This window comes from Macaca fascicularis, chromosome 9, assembly GCF_037993035.2.
Source record: "Macaca fascicularis isolate 582-1 chromosome 9, T2T-MFA8v1.1".
Classification (NCBI taxonomy): domain Eukaryota; kingdom Metazoa; phylum Chordata; class Mammalia; order Primates; family Cercopithecidae; genus Macaca; species Macaca fascicularis.
In genome coordinates this window covers 45,546,794-45,558,794 of record NC_088383.1, presented here as the reverse complement: position 1 = coordinate 45,558,794, position 12,001 = coordinate 45,546,794, and positions in this window count along the sequence as shown.

The following is a 12,001-nucleotide window of genomic DNA, read 5'->3' as shown; positions in this document are numbered from 1 at the left end:
AAGCAGTTTCTCAGACAGCTTCTTTGCAGATTTCATCTGAGGATATTTCCTTTTTCACAGTAGCCCTCTATGGGCTTCCAAATATCACTTTGCCAATTCCACAAGAACTGTCTTATCGAAAGTCTTCTTGAGAGGAAAGCTGTAACTCTGTGAGATGATTACACAGAACTCAGAGAAGTTTCTCAGAAAGCTTCTTTCTCTTTGTTATCGGAGGATATTTCCATTGGCCCTAGAGACTTCAAAGGGATCCGAAATATCTGTTCTCAGATTCCTCAAAAATAAGGCTAGAAAAGAGATATACGAAATACACATGTAACTCTGTGAGATGAATTAACAGAACGCTAAGCAGTTTCTCAGAAAGCTTCTTTCCAGATTTCATCTGAGGATATTTCCTTTTTCAGCATAGCCCTCTATTGGCTTCCAAATATCACTTTGCCAATTCCACAGAAACTGTCTTAGCGAAAGGCATCTTGAGGGGAAAGCTGTAACTCTGTGAGATGATTTCACAGAACACAAAGAAGTTTCTCAGAAAGCTTCTTTCTCTTTGTTATCGGAGGTTATTTCTTTTGGCCCTATAGTCTTCAAAGGGATCCGAAATATCTGTTCTCAGATTCCACAGAAATAAGGCTAGCAAAGAGATCCACGATATACACATGTAACTCTGTGAGATGAATTAACAGAACACTAAGCAGTTTCTCAGAAAGCTTCTTTCCAGATTTCATGTGAGGATATTTCCTTTTTCACCGTAGCCCTTTACTGGCTTCCAAATATCACTTTACGAATTCCACAGGAACTGTCTTAGCGAAAGGCTTCTTGAGGGGAAAGCTGTAACTCTGTGAGATGACTGCACAGAACACAAAGAAGTTTCTCAGAAAGCTTCTTTCTCTTTGTTATCGTAGGATATTTCCTTTGGCCCTATAGTCTTCAAAGGGATCCGAAATATCTCTTCTCAGATTCTACAGAAATAAGGCTAGCAAAGAGATCCACGAAATACACATGTAACTCTGTGAGATGAATTAACAGAACACTTAGCAGTTTCTCAGAAAGCTTCTTTCCAGATTTCATCTGAGGATATTTCCTTTTTCACCGTAGCCCTTTACTGGCTTCCAAATATCACTTTACCAATTCCACAGGAACTGTCTTAGCGAAAGGCTTTTTGAGGGAAAAGCTGTAATTCTGTGAGATAATTTCACAGAACACAAAGAAGTTTCTCAGAAAGTTTCTTTCTCTTTGTTATCGGAGGATATTTCCTTTGGCCCTAGAGTCTTCAAAGGGATCCGAAACATCTGTTCTCAGATTCGTCAGAAATAAGGCTAGAAAAGAGATCCACGAAATACACAAGTAACTCTGTGAGATGAATTAACAGAACACTAAGCAGTTTCTCAGAAAGCTTCTTTCCAGATTTCATCTGAGGATATTTCCTTTTTCACCATAGCCCTCTATGGGCTTCCAAATATCACTTTACCAATTCCACAGGAACTGTCTTAGCGAAAGGCTTCTTGAGGAGAAAGCTGTAACTCTGTGAGATGATTTCACAGAACACCAAGAAGTTTATCAGAAAGCGTCTTTCTCTTTGTTATCGGAGGATATTTCCTTTCGCCCTATAGTCTTCAAAGGGATCCGAAATATCTGTTCTCAGATTCCACAGAAATGAGGCTACCAAAGAGATCCAGGAAATACACATGTAACTCTGTGAGATGAATTAACAGAACACTAAGCAGTTTCTCAGAAAGCTTCTTTCCAGATTTCATGTGAGGATATTTCCTTTTTCACCATAGCCCTCTACGCGCTTCCAAATATCACTTCGCCAATTCCTCAAAAACTGTCTTAGCGAAAGTCTTCTTGAGGGGAAATCTGTAACTCTGGAGATGATTTCACAGAACACAAGGAAGTTTCTCAGAAAGCTTCTTTCTCTTTGTGATCGGAGGATATTTCCTTTGGCCCTATAGTCTTCAAAGGGATCCGAAATATCTGCTCTCAGATTCCAAAGAAATAATCCTAGCAAAGAGATACACGAAATACAGATGTAACTCTCTGAGATGAATTAACAGAACACTAAGCAGTTTCTCAGAAAGCTTCTTCCAGATTTCATTTTGGATATTTCCTTTTTCACCATATCCCTCTATTGGCTTCCAAATATCACTTTGCCAATTCCACAGGAACTGTCTTAGCGAAAGTCATCTTGAGGGGAAAGCTGTAACTCTGTGAGATGATTTCACAGAACACAAAGAAGTTTCTCAGAAAGCTTCTTTCTCTTTGTTATCGGAGGATATTTCTTTTGGCCCTATAGTCCTCAAAGGGATCCGAAATATCTGTTCTCAGATTCCACAGAAATAAGGCTAGCAAAGAGATCCACGATATACAAATGTAACTCTGTGAGATGAATTAACAGAACACTAAGCAGTTTCTCAGAAAGCTTCTTTCCAGATTTCATCTGAGGATATTTCCTTTTTCACCGTAGCCCTTTACTGGCTTCCAAATATCACTTTACGAATTCCACAGGAACTGTCTTAGCGAAAGGCTTTTTGAGGGGAAAGCTGTAATTCTGTGAGATGATTTCAGAGAACACAAAGAAGTTTCTCAGAAAGCTTCTTTCTCTTTGTTATCGGAGGATATTTCCTTTGGCCCTAGAGTCTTCAAAGGGATCCGAAATATCTGTTCTCAGATTCGTCAGAAATAAGGCTAGCAAAGAGATCCACGAAATACAGATGTAACTCTGTGAGATGAATTAACAGAACACTAAGCAGTTTCTCAGAAAGCTTCTTTCCAGATTTCATCTGAGGATATTTCCTTTTTCACCATAGCCCTCTACGGGCTTCCAAATATCACTTTGCCAATTTCACAAGAACTGTGTTAGCGATAGGCTTCTTGAGGGGAAAGCTGTAACTCTGTGAGATGATTTCACAGAACACAAAGAAGTTTCTCAGAAAGCTTCTTTCTCTTTGTTTTCGGAGGATATTTCCTTTGGCCCTATAGTCTTCAAAGGGATCCGAAATATCTGTTCTCAGATTCCACAGAAATAAGGCTAGCAAAGAGATCCACGAAATACACATGTAACACTGTGAGATGAATTAACAGAACACTAAGCAGTTTCTCAGAAAGCTTCTTTCCAGATTTCATCTGAGGATATTTCCTTTTTCACCAAAGCCCTCTAAGGGCTTCCAAATATCACTTTGCCAATTCCACAAGAACTGTCTTAGCGAAAGGCTTCTTGAGAGGAAAGCTGTAACTCTGTGAGATGATTTCACAGAACACCAAGAAGTTTATCAGAAAGCGTCTTTCTCTTTGTTATCGGAGGATATTTCCTTTCGCCCTATAGTCTTCAAAGGGATCCGAAATATCTGTTCTCAGATTCCACAGAAATGAGGCCAGCAAAGAGATCCACGAAATACACATGTAACTCTGTGAGGTGAATTAACAGAACACTAAGCAGTTTCTCAGAAAGCTTCTTTCCAGATTTCATGTGAGGATATTTCCTTTTTCACCATAGCCCTCTACGCGCTTCCAAATATCACTTCGCCAATTCCTCAAAAAGTTTCTTAGCGAAAGTCTTCTTGAGGGGAAATCTGTAACTCTGGAGATGATTTCACAGAACACAAGGAAGTTTCTCAGAAAGCTTCTTTCTCTTTGTGATCGGAGGATATTTCCTTTGGCCCTATAGTCTTCAAAGGGATCCGAAATATCTGCTCTCAGATTCCAAAGAAATAATCCTAGCAAAGAGATCCACGAAATACAGATGTAACTCTCTGAGATGAATTAACAGAACACTAAGCAGTTTTTCACAAAGCTTCTTTCCAGATTTCATCTGAGGATATTTCCTTTTTCACCATAGCCCTCTACTGGCTTCCAAATATCACTTCGCCAATTCCACAGGAACTGTCTTAGCGAAAGGCTTCTTGAGGGGAAAGCTGTAACTCTGTGAGATGATTTCACTGAACACAAAGAAGTTTCTAAGAGAGCTTCTTTCTCTTTGTTATCGGAGGATATTTCCTTTGGCCCTATAGTCTTCAAAGGGATCCGAAATGTCTGCTCTCAGATTCCAAAGAAATAATCCTAGCAAAGAGATCCACGAAATACACATGTAACTCTCTGAGATGAATTAACAGAACACTAAGCAGTTTCTCAGAAAGCTTCTTTCCAGATTTCATCTGAGGATATTTCCTTTTTCACCATAGCCCTCTACGCGCTTCCAAATATCACTTTGCCAATTCCACAAGAACTGTCTTCGCGAAAGTCTTCTTGAGGGGAAAGTTGTAACTCTGTGAGGTGATTTCACAGAACACAAAGAAGTTTCTCAGAAAGCTTCTTTCTCTATGTTATCGGAGGATATTTCCTTTGGCTTTAGAGTCTTCAAAGGGATCCGAAATATCTGTTCTCGGATTCCTCAGAAATAAGACTGGAAAAGAGATCCACGAAACACACATGTAACTCTGTGAGATGAATTAACAAAACACTGAGCAGTTTCTCAGAAAGCTTCTTTCCAGATTTCATCTGAGGATATTTCCTTTTTCACCATAGCCCTCTAAGGGCTTCCAAATATCACTTTGCCAATTACACAGGAACTGTCTTAGCGAAAGGCTTCTTGAGGGGAAAGCTGTAACTCTGTGAGATGATTTCACAGAACACAAAGAAGTTTCTCAGAAAGCTTCTTTCTCTTTGTTATCGGAGGATATTTCCTTTGGCCCTATAGTCTTCAAAGGGATCCGAAATATCTGTTCTCAGATTCCTCAGAAATAATGCTAGAAAAGAGATGCACGAAATACACATGTAACTCTGTGAGATGAATTAACAGAACACTAAGCAGTTTCTCAGAAAGCTTCTTTCCAGATTTCATCTGAGGATATTTCCTTTTTCACCATAGCCCTCTATGGGCTTCCAAATATCACTTTGCCAATTCCACAAGAACTGTCTTAGCGAAAGGCTTCTTGAGGGGAAAGTTGTAATTCTGTGAGGTGATTTCACAGAACACAAAGAAGTTTCTTAGAAAGCTTCTTTCTCTTTGTTATCGGAGGATATTTCCTTTGGCCCTATAGTCTTCAAAGGGATCCGAAATATCTGTTCTCAGATTCCACACAAATAAAGCTAGCAAAGAGATCCACGACATACACATGTTAATCTGTGAGATGAATTAACAGAACACTAAGCAGTTTCTCAGAAAGCTTCTTTCCAGATTTCATCTGAGGATATTTCCTTTTCCACCAAAGCCCTCTAAGGGCTTCCAAATATCACTTTGCCAATTCCACAAGAACTGTCTTAGCGAAAGGCTTCTTGAGGAGAAAGCTGTAACTCTGTGAGATGATTTCACAGAACACAAAGAAGTTTATCAGAAAGCGTCTTTCTCTTTGTTATCGGAGGATATTTCCTTTGTCCCTATAGTCTTCAAAGGGATCCGAAATATCTGTTCTCAGATTCCACAGAAATGAGGCTACCAAAGAGATCCACGAAATACACAGGTAACTCTGTGAGGTGAATTAACAGAACACTAAGCAGTTTCTCAGAAAGCTTCTTTCCAGATTTCATCTGAGGATATTTCCTTTTTCACCATAGCCCTCTACGCGCTTCCAAATATCACTTCGCCAATTCCTCAAGAACTGTCTTAGCGAAAGTCTTCTTGAGGGGAAATCTGTAACTCTGTGAGATGATTTCACAGAACACAAAGAAGTTTCTCAGAAAGCTTCTTTCTCTTTGTTATCGGAGGATAATTCCTTTGACCCTATACTCTTCAAAGGGATCCGAAATATCTGTTCTCAGATTCCAAAGAAATAAGGCCAGCAAAGAGATCCACGAAATACAGATGTAACTCTCTGAGATGAATTAACAGAACACTAAGCAGTTTCTCACAAAGCTCCTTCCAGATTTCATCTGAGGATATTTCCTTTTTCACCATAGACCTCTATGGGCTTCCAAATATCACTTTGCCAATTACACAGGAACTGTCTTAGCGAAAGGCTTCTTGAGGGGAAAGCTGTAACTCTGTGAGATGATTTCACAGAACACAAAGAAGTTTCTCAGAAAGCTTCTTTCTCTTTGTTATCGGAGGATATTTCCTTTGGCCCTATAGTCTTCAAAGGGATCTGAAGTATCTGTACTCAGATTCCACAGAAATGAGGCTAGCAAAGAGATCCACGAAATGCCCATATAACTCTGTGAGATGAATTAACAGAACACTAAGCAGTTTCTCTGAAAGCTTCTTTCCAGATTTCATCTGAGGATATTTCCTTTTTCAACGTAGCCCTCTATGGGCTTGCAAATATCAGTTTGCCAATTCCACAAGAACAGTCTTAGCGAAAGGCTTCTTGAGGGGAAAGCTGTAACTCTGTGAGATGATTTCACAGAACACAAAGAAGTTTATCAGAAAGCTTCTTTCTCTTTGTTATCGGAGGATATTTCCTTTGGACCTAGAGTCTTCAATGGGATCCGAAATATCTGTTATCAGATTCCACAGAAATAAGGCTAGCAAAGAGATCAACGAAATACACATGTAACTCTGTGAGATGAATAAGCAGAACACTAAGCAGATTCTCAGAAAGCTTCTTTCCAGATTTCATCTGAGGATATTTCCTTTTTCACCAAAGCCCTCTAAGGGCTTCCAAATATCACTTTGCCAATTCCACAAGAACTGTCTTAGCGAAAGGCTTCTTGAGGAGAAAGCTGTAACTCTGTGAGGTGATTTCACAGAACACAAAGAAGTTTATCAGAAAGCTTCTTTCTCTTTGTTATCGGAGGATATTTCCTTTGGCCCTAGAGTCTTCAATGGGATCCGAAATATCTGTTCTCAGATTCCACAGAAATTTGGCTAGCAAAGAGATCCACGACATACACATGTTAATCTGTGAGATGAATTAACAGAACACTAAGCAGTTTCTCAGAAAGCTTCTTTCCAGATTTCATCTGAGGATATTTCCTTTTTCACCATAGCCCTCTATGGGCTTCCAAATATCACTTTGCCAATTCCACAAGAACTGTCTTAGCGAAAGGCTTCTTGAGGGGAAAGCTGTAACTCTGTGAGTTGATTTCACAGAACACAAAGAAGTTTCTCAGAAAGCTTCTTTCTCTTTGTTATCGGAGGATATTTCCTTTGGCCGTATAGTCTTCAATGGGATCCGAAATACCTGTTCTCACATTCCGCAGAAATGAGGCAAGCAAAGAGATCCACGAAATACAGATGTAACTCTGTGAGATGAATTAACAGAACACTAAGCAGTTTCTCAGAAATCTTCTTTCCAGATTTCATCTGAGGAGATTTCCTTTTTCACCATAGCCCTTTATGGGCTTCCAAATATCACTTTGCCAATTCCACAAGAACAGTTTTAGCGAAAGGCTTCTTGAGGGGAAAGCTGTAACTCTGTGAGATGATTTAACCGAACACAAAGAAGTTTCTCTGAAAGCTTCTCTCTCTTTGTTATCGGAGGATATTTCCCTTGGCCCTAGAGTCTTCAAAGGGATCCGAAATATCTGTTCTCAGATTCCTCAGAAATAAGGGTAGAAAAGAGATCCACGAAATACACATGTAACTCTGTGAGATGAATTAACAGAACACTAAGCAGTTTCTCAGAAAGCTTCTTTCCAGATTTCATCTGAGGATATTTCCTTTTTCACCAAAGCCCTCTAAGGGCTTCCAAATATCACTTTGCCAATTCCACAAGAACTGTCTTAGCGAAAGGCTTCTTGAGGAGAAAGCTGTAACTCTGTGAGATGATTTCACAGAACACAAAGAAGTTTATCAGAAAGCGTCTTTCTCTTTGTTATCGGAGGATATTTCCTTTGTCCCTATAGTCTTCAAAGGGATCCGAAATATCTGTTCTCAGATTCCACAGAAATGAGGCTACCAAAGAGATCCACGAAATACACAGGTAACTCTGTGAGGTGAATTAACAGAACACTAAGCAGTTTCTCAGAAAGCTTCTTTCCAGATTTCATCTGAGGATATTTCCTTTTTCACCATAGCCCTCTACGCGCTTCCAAATATCACTTCGCCAATTCCTCAAGAACTGTCTTAGCGAAAGTCTTCTTGAGGGGAAATCTGTAACTCTGTGAGATGATTTCACAGAACACAAAGAAGTTTCTCAGAAAGCTTCTTTCTCTTTGTTATCGGAGGATAATTCCTTTGACCCTATACTCTTCAAAGGGATCCGAAATATCTGTTCTCAGATTCCAAAGAAATAAGGCCAGCAAAGAGATCCACGAAATACAGATGTAACTCTCTGAGATGAATTAACAGAACACTAAGCAGTTTCTCACAAAGCTCCTTCCAGATTTCATCTGAGGATATTTCCTTTTTCACCATAGACCTCTATGGGCTTCCAAATATCACTTTGCCAATTACACAGGAACTGTCTTAGCGAAAGGCTTCTTGAGGGGAAAGCTGTAACTCTGTGAGATGATTTCACAGAACACAAAGAAGTTTCTCAGAAAGCTTCTTTCTCTTTGTTATCGGAGGATATTTCCTTTGGCCCTATAGTCTTCAAAGGGATCTGAAGTATCTGTACTCAGATTCCACAGAAATGAGGCTAGCAAAGAGATCCACGAAATGCCCATATAACTCTGTGAGATGAATTAACAGAACACTAAGCAGTTTCTCTGAAAGCTTCTTTCCAGATTTCATCTGAGGATATTTCCTTTTTCAACGTAGCCCTCTATGGGCTTGCAAATATCAGTTTGCCAATTCCACAAGAACAGTCTTAGCGAAAGGCTTCTTGAGGGGAAAGCTGTAACTCTGTGAGATGATTTCACAGAACACAAAGAAGTTTATCAGAAAGCTTCTTTCTCTTTGTTATCGGAGGATATTTCCTTTGGACCTAGAGTCTTCAATGGGATCCGAAATATCTGTTATCAGATTCCACAGAAATAAGGCTAGCAAAGAGATCAACGAAATACACATGTAACTCTGTGAGATGAATAAGCAGAACACTAAGCAGATTCTCAGAAAGCTTCTTTCCAGATTTCATCTGAGGATATTTCCTTTTTCACCAAAGCCCTCTAAGGGCTTCCAAATATCACTTTGCCAATTCCACAAGAACTGTCTTAGCGAAAGGCTTCTTGAGGAGAAAGCTGTAACTCTGTGAGGTGATTTCACAGAACACAAAGAAGTTTATCAGAAAGCTTCTTTCTCTTTGTTATCGGAGGATATTTCCTTTGGCCCTAGAGTCTTCAATGGGATCCGAAATATCTGTTCTCAGATTCCACAGAAATTTGGCTAGCAAAGAGATCCACGACATACACATGTTAATCTGTGAGATGAATTAACAGAACACTAAGCAGTTTCTCAGAAAGCTTCTTTCCAGATTTCATCTGAGGATATTTCCTTTTTCACCATAGCCCTCTATGGGCTTCCAAATATCACTTTGCCAATTCCACAAGAACTGTCTTAGCGAAAGGCTTCTTGAGGGGAAAGCTGTAACTCTGTGAGTTGATTTCACAGAACACAAAGAAGTTTCTCAGAAAGCTTCTTTCTCTTTGTTATCGGAGGATATTTCCTTTGGCCGTATAGTCTTCAATGGGATCCGAAATACCTGTTCTCACATTCCGCAGAAATGAGGCAAGCAAAGAGATCCACGAAATACAGATGTAACTCTGTGAGATGAATTAACAGAACACTAAGCAGTTTCTCAGAAATCTTCTTTCCAGATTTCATCTGAGGAGATTTCCTTTTTCACCATAGCCCTTTATGGGCTTCCAAATATCACTTTGCCAATTCCACAAGAACAGTTTTAGCGAAAGGCTTCTTGAGGGGAAAGCTGTAACTCTGTGAGATGATTTAACCGAACACAAAGAAGTTTCTCTGAAAGCTTCTCTCTCTTTGTTATCGGAGGATATTTCCCTTGGCCCTAGAGTCTTCAAAGGGATCCGAAATATCTGTTCTCAGATTCCTCAGAAATAAGGGTAGAAAAGAGATCCACGAAATACACATGTAACTCTGTGAGATGAATTAACAGAACACTAAGCAGTTTCTCAGAAAGCTTCTTTCCAGATTTCATCTGAGGATATTTCCTTTTTCACCAAAGCCCTCTAAGGGCTTCCAAATATCACTTTGCCAATTCCACAAGAACTGTCTTAGCGAAAGGCTTCTTGAGGAGAAAGCTGTAACTCTGTGAGATGATTTCACAGAACACAAAGAAGTTTATCAGAAAGCGTCTTTCTCTTTGTTATCAGAGGATATTTCCTTTGTCCCTATAGTCTTCAAAGGGATCCGAAATATCTGTTCTCAGATTCCACAGAAATGAGGCTACCAAAGAGATCCACGAAATACACAGGTAACTCTGTGAGGTGAATTAACAGAACACTAAGCAGTTTCTCAGAAAGCTTCTTTCCAGATTTCATCTGAGGATATTTCCTTTTTCACCATAGCCCTCTACGCGCTTCCAAATATCACTTCGCCAATTCCTCAAGAACTGTCTTAGCGAAAGTCTTCTTGAGGGGAAATCTGTAACTCTGTGAGATGATTTCACAGAACACAAAGAAGTTTCTCAGAAAGCTTCTTTCTCTTTGTTATCGGAGGATAATTCCTTTGACCCTATACTCTTCAAAGGGATCCGAAATATCTGTTCTCAGATTCCAAAGAAATAAGGCCAGCAAAGAGATCCACGAAATACAGATGTAACTCTCTGAGATGAATTAACAGAACACTAAGCAGTTTCTCACAAAGCTTCTTTCCAGATTTCATCTGAGGATATTTCCTTTTTCACCATAGACCTCTATGGGCTTCCAAATATCACTTTGCCAATTACACAGGAACTGTCTTAGCGAAAGGCTTCTTGAGGGGAAAGCTGTAACTCTGTGAGATGATTTCACAGAACACAAAGAAGTTTATCAGAAAGCTTCTTTCTCTTTGTTATCGGAGGATATTTCCTTTGGACCTAGAGTCTTCAATGGGATCCGAAATATCTGTTATCAGATTCCACAGAAATAAGGCTAGCAAAGAGATCAACGAAATACACATGTAACTCTGTGAGATGAATAAGCAGAACACTAAGCAGATTCTCAGAAAGCTTCTTTCCAGATTTCATCTGAGGATATTTCCTTTTTCACCAAAGCCCTCTAAGGGATTCCAAATATCACTTTGCCAATTCCACAAGAAGTGTCTTAGCGAAAGGCTTCTTGAGGAGAAAGCTGTAACTCTGTGAGGTGATTTCACAGAACACAAAGAAGTTTATCAGAAAGCTTCTTTCTCTTTGTTATCGGAGGATATTTCCTTTGGCCCTAGAGTCTTCAAAGGGATCCGAAATATCTGTTCTCAGATTCCACAGAAATTTGGCTAGCAAAGAGATCCACGAAATACACATGTCACTCTGTGAGATGAATTAACCGAACACTAAGCAGTTTCTAGAAAGCTTCTTTCCAGATTTCATCTGAGGATATTTCCTTTTTCACCATAGCCCTCTAAGGGCTTCCAAATACCACTTTGCCAATTCCACAGGAAGTGTCTTAGCGAAAGGCTTCTTGAGGGGAAAGCTGTAACTCTGTGAGATGATTTCACAGAACACAAAGAAGTTTCTCAGAAAGGTTCTTTCTCTTTGTTATCGCAGGATATTTCCTTTGGCCCTATAGTCTTCAAAGGGATCCGAAATATCTGTTCTCAGATTCCACAGAAATAAGGCTAGAAAAGAGATCCACGAAATACACATGTAACTCTGTGAGATGAATTAACAGAACACTAAGCAGTTTCTCAGAAAACTTCTTTCCAGATTTCATCTGAGGATATTTCCTTTTTCAACATAGCCCTCTACGGGCTTCCAAATATCACTTTGCCAATTCCACTGGAACTGTCTTAGCGAAAGGCTTGTTGAGGGGAAAGCTGTAACTCTGTGAGATGATTTCACAGAACACAAAGAAGTTTCTCAGAAAGCTTCTTTCTCTTTGTTATCGGAGGATATTTCCTTTGGCCCTATAGTCTTCAAAGGGATCCGAAATATCTGTACTCAGATTCCACAGAAATGAGGCTAGCAAAGAGATTCACGAAATACACATGTAACTCTGTGAGGTGAATTAACAGAACACTAAG